Genomic DNA, 6,000 nt, shown 5'->3' on the forward strand with positions numbered 1-6,000 from the left:
GGAAGCACTGGACTCAGCTAATCCATGGATGGCCAAATTTATATTGATGTAATCTACAGGTGAGTAACTCCTATTAAGAGGGTTTACAGTCTTCCACAAAACCGATATGTCCATGATACGTATCAGTACATCTTGTCATCTTGCTACATCTTAGACTAGAAGCACGTCGTAGGTCCTTGCTCTATTCCAGGAAAAGATCAAGGGTGTGGAATCAAAGAGGAAGCTCATGGAGGCATTTAAAGTTTTTCTGTCACATTGGGTAACCAGCCTAAAAAGAAACAAATAGAAGGATACTTGCAAAAGTTCACAGAAAATACGTACTATGAAAAAACTGCATGGATTTCAATTTTTTAACACAAAAATAAACTTATTTAATTCTATTTTCCATAAACTTAAAAAAAAACTTATGTATACATAATACCAGATAGTTTACTCAAGGATAGTTTGGGACGGTGTTACCCAAAAGTAATAAAACACCTTTCCTCTTTCAAATCAGTGGGATGCACACTGCCTTGAGAGAATCAAATCATCGCTCTGACTCTGATGCACTTTCAGTTTGAAGCATCTGTGACTTTGGGCCTATCCTTCAAAGCCTCTCAAGACATTTTGGGAAGGCCACAGATCCTGATTGGATTTATACAAAGCATTTTGGTGACCACTGTATTACTGTTGACATCTTAGAAGAAAAATACAGGGAAGAAAGAAAATATATAATAGATTAGTCTCTTAGCAAAATTAAAAGTCATCTCTATTAGGGTGTTACTATGTCATTCAATTTTTAAATTTTCATTTGAATGTTTATGTTTCTAAAGGATGAGGTCATTTAAAAACACACAGAGATGAAACAATCATGAACTTCATTCTGTAGAGGCAAATTTTGGACTAAAAATCATGTCCTCATGGGAGAACAAATTACATTTCACATTACATCCAAATAATATCAAGGACTTCAAACAATGACCTTGGCAGTGTGCACTCACACTCTCAGGGTCAGAGGGGGCCATCTCAGTCATCTATCTAACCACCCATCGGATGGGCAAAGCCCCTGCAGAACATGAAGAACACATTATCTCCCTAATTTCTAAGTAAAAATTGATATACTGCCATGGCACTTTCCTATGATGTCAGAAGTGAAAATGACCTATTAAAAACAAATCTGTGAATGTAATCTAAATGAAGCATTTAGATTAAATGCTAAATTGCTTGCTCACTATATAAATAAACTTTTCTTTATTCTTCAGGCAAATTAAAGTATGTGGAATTTGAAACATACATGTATAACTATTCTTGTAATCATGGACATGTAATCATGCATATCCTGTCATATTTTCTGCATTCTATTCATTAAAAGCAATTCATATGTTCTTTCCATACCCAGAGCGAGGGAATTAAATGTCTTATAAATATTCCCTAATACTTCATGGAGAACACTGATTAAAAGTTGTAAATCAAGTTAAAATTAGGAATGCTTCATTTCCATTTAGAGGCTGAAGGGGGACAAGACGCTCAAGAAGGAAATGGCTTTCAGAGCTATAGGAAATCAGAGCATCTCAGAGTCTGAATTTCAAAGCACACAACACTAAAACCACATTTTTGGAGCTAGCATCGTGTTATAGCTTCTTATATGGATTGTTCAAATATTAATGCATAATTAATTCTGAATGATTCCACATGTCACAAGTTGTATTATATTTGGAGAAGTCCAGAAAAAGTACCATTTTTTTTTTTACTGAAAATTTTCAACCATATGGAAGTCCCTACTAAGTACAAAGTTCTGGGCTTGAGCCATTGCAGAAAAAATATTAAACATGTGCTCCTTTCCCTCAGAGCAGCATACCTTCTAAAGCAGAATTTCTCAATTTATGGTTCATTGGCAGTTTGTATCAGAATAATGTAGAATATTTATAGGACATACAAATTTCTGGGCCTTAGCTCTAGAGGATTTCTATGATAAGCCTTGGAATATGCCTTTATCATGGCCTGTGAATGGTATTGCATATTGTGTTTTGAGAACCAATGAATCAGGTGTCATGGGAGTAATCCAGACATCAAAATATATATTCTTTACTAATGCATGAGAGGGACCCAAGGGAAAAGGTTATTCAAGTACTGAGGGATCCATGATAATAGCCATGGCCAACATCAAAGCTCTGTACTGGAACACACTTTATGGAGTAAACTTCCTTTAAAGTCAGTTCTTATTTGTACCTAATAGTAGCAAATTCAATTTGACTCTCCTAGAAAAGGTTGAGATAGAGGGACCATTCTTTTTCTGGATGCCAAAAAACAAAAACAAGAAAAACCCAAACTTTGTCATCTTAATCATCTCTAGGTATACAGTTCAGTAGTGTTACGTATATTGACATGGTTGTGAAGCAGATCTCTAGATATTTTCTATGTTGTAAAACTGGGACCATTTTAAGATCCAATCCACGACAAAAAGAACAAGGAAAACTGAATCCGAACATCAAAGTCAGGGAATTGATTGATTAATGAAATGAGAACATCAGTCAGAAAAAACGAAGCAAGGACAAGTGGATGTAGAAGCAGAGGCATTCTGCAGAATTCAGTTGATACAGATTGGCCACATGGCTGCAAGTATGGATGCCTGGAATAAGAACTGTAAGTCATATTGGACTTTGAAAAAGACTTGTATATCTTTGAATCAGATAGCAGATAGGTTGGGAGATAAAGATGATATGATATAGAATACTTCCCACCATGACAATTGTGATGGTTGTAAGTACTATACTTATGACGATTTGTTATCAGAGTAGTATGCCAAGTGGTTGCCGTCACACTCTGTTATTCTAATGGACACATAGCAATTTTTTTTTTTTCAGCTCTTTTATCTGTCTGGGTCATCATGCATACAGAATGTATAAGGCATTGGAGAGGGAGGGAGGGGCGAATGAAAGAAAAGAGGAAGGCAAGCAGGCAGGCAGGTTAATTTCTGTTTTGTTTTCAATGATACAGACCCCAGTCGCCGCATTTTTCTTCATAAGTAGCCTGGTCCTTTCGAGTGATATATTCATACCTTGAATATGGTCTTAAGCATTATTCTATTTAACTGAATCTACAGTATCATTAGTTTATGTACCCTGACCAAAAAGAAGTCAACTGTGGCTTGAGACAGTGGATCCAGTGATGCTAATATGACCCAGCTTTTTTCTCAGCATCTTTTAGGTCAACTTCCTCTGAATTCACTCCATTCTTAGGCAGGCTCCGTCAAGAGCTGGTCCTGGCTGTTCCCATTCATCCCCTCACATTCAAACCTAGTGTAGAAGGGAGAACACTGCTTTCCAGAGGTCCCAGCCAACGTCTGCCTGGCCTTGACTGGACTACGTGTGCATCACTCAACTAATGCTTTTGAGAGGGCGGCTGTTTCTGATGGATTTGGGATGGACCATGTGCTTCACTCCTGTAGTCAAAGACAGAGAAGACCCTTTGGCAGGTGTCTGATGCAGGAAGATCAAAAATGAGAGAAAAGTAAATCTCCCACACATCGAAGGTGCTACACAAACATAAGGCAATATCTCAGAACAAAAGGAGATATTGCCTTATGTTTTATACAGCCAAATAGAATAAAGCGAGTTACCGTAAAAGATGGTGAGCTCTTCGCTCCTAGGAGCTCAAATCAGAACCTCTCTCCACTCATGGTCAATTACAACAGAGATCTCTATGCGATTCCAAGTAGCTGCCACAAGCAGGGCAGAGAGTTAGGTATCAACAGTGAGGTACCTTTGTTTAATAAAATGAATGAACATGACTTATGGTTGGTGTAAGATATACAAAGTAAACTGGCTTACATGAGAAAGGGCGATTTTACAAACTCATTTTTCCTAAGCTTCAGGAATAACAAAGGTGGGGAGGTCAGTGGAATCAACACCAGAGCACCGTTGTGAGTCTTTCCCAGGCCATATATCACTCCAGACTCTCAGCTTGGATTCTCCACGAAACCAGAAATGTGTCTCCATAGTGACCAGAGAGGAAAAGGGCTCCTTTCTTCCATATCCAATGAGAAAACTGTTGTGGCAGGATTCTGATTGGCTTAGGGAACCTGCCCATGATGGTATCCAGGAATGAGGGATTACAACTAGCCTCAGCCCAAGATTTATAACTGTTATTAAAGTCAAAGAGGCCAAATATGTTATAGAGGAAGGTGGGGAACAAAGCAAAGGAGATTCAGAACATGTCTACCATTCCCATCCCGATATCAACAGCATTGGTTCCAAAGACTAGAAACAGGACTAGATCAAGGTAAACCAAAATAAAAATGAACTTACAGTTGTCACTCAGGTGGCTGGTACCCAAACAAAGACTGCCCATTTTCTTTTTCTTGAGTTGGTTAACAGACCATGAAGAAGCATCTATCTCAGGACTGAAGTTCTGGCCTTGGAAAGCCCAGTAATTGGCTGATGACAGGTACTACTCCAGGCCTGTGGATACTACAGCTAGAATTATGACCTAACCTAGCTAACCATCAATTAGTTCAGGTTCTCCACTTCTGGTTTTCTAATATATGATATTTCTCATGGTTAGTCTAGAGAAGAAGCTATTCCAAATTGGGCATGGTGGGCATTTGACATGGTGATTAAGATGTTAGTTGGGATGTTCACCTCTCATATCAGAGTACCTAGGTGTCGCTCCCCGTCTTCGTGGAGGAACGACACAGGACCCTGAGCTGTTCTTTTGTCTGCTCGGCCCTTCCCGGGTTTGCTGCTGGTTCTTCCCGGGTTGGTTACCGTCCCTTCCACCTCCGTGGAAGGGCGGTTCCCCCTAGCCACTTTCCCCACTTCCGCGGGGGAGCGGCACACCGCCGGCCGGCTCTCTCGGGGGCTGCACAGGTGTTCCTTCAAATAGATGTTCCTGGTGCGTGTTGTCTCTCTCCTCCTTTATAGTCCTCTTCCACCAATCCCAACTCTGCTACCCACACGCCGAGTACGCTGCTCTCCTCCAATCAGGAGCAGGTCCTGCTGTTTATTGGTTGAACTGGAGGCAGCTGTGTAGAAGCTGTTTCCTCCTCTCCCAGCGCCATATTGTGGGAGAGCAGATGCATAGAATAAGTCTTAATTCCAGTAACTTAGTCTAGTCCGAGTTGCTCCCCACACCTAGGTTCAACTCCCAGTTCTGGCTTCCAATTCCAGCTCCCGGCTAATGCAGAATCTGGAAGGCAGCAAATCATGGCTAAAATCCCTACTACTCAGCATGGGGTTCTAAGATCATGTTACTGATTCTCCCAGCTTTGGCCTGGCCCAGCTCCAGCCACTGCAGGCATTTCAGGTGTAGGTCAGTGTATGAAAACTTTCTCTGTATGTCTGTCTCTCCCTCTCTCTTTCTGTGCCTCTTAAATGAAATCATATACATAAATTTTTTTACAGAGATTTATTTACTTATTTGAAAGTCAGAGTTATGGGGTGGGGGTGGGTAGCGACACAGGTTGAGAGAGAGAGAGAGAGAGAGAGAGATCTTCCATTGGTTATTTCACTCCCTAGATGGCTGCAATGGCCAGGGCTGGGCCAGGCTGAAGCAAGGAGCCGGGAACCAGGAGTCTCCCATGTGGGTAGCAGAGGCCCAAGATCTTGGGCGACTTTCTGCTGCTTTTCCCAGGCCATTAGCAGGGAGCTGAATTGGAATTCGAGCAGCTGGGACATGAACCATATGGGAGGTTGGCATTGCAGGCGATGGCTTTACCCATTACTCCACAATGTTGGCCCCAAATACATAAAATTTTAAAAATTAGACGGAGAACACCCATACCAGGAATTCACATAATTTAGAACCAAATATCAGGTTTTTTTTTAAATGGGGTCAACATGTAGTTGCCTACATTCTCTAGAAAAAAATATTTACTTTGGGTTGTTTCTTAGATGATTATAATCTTTAAAGAATTAATATGCAAATATTTTGGGTCATCTGATAAGCACTTTTTGCCATATGATTTAAGATAATAAATTTGATAATTAGATAAAGAAGAGGACAAAAATTGTAGCCAGAGAA

This window comes from Oryctolagus cuniculus, chromosome 2 (assembly GCF_051225735.1).
Source record: "Oryctolagus cuniculus isolate XC-2025 breed Fujian yellow rabbit chromosome 2, ASM5122573v1, whole genome shotgun sequence".
NCBI lineage: Eukaryota > Metazoa > Chordata > Mammalia > Lagomorpha > Leporidae > Oryctolagus > Oryctolagus cuniculus.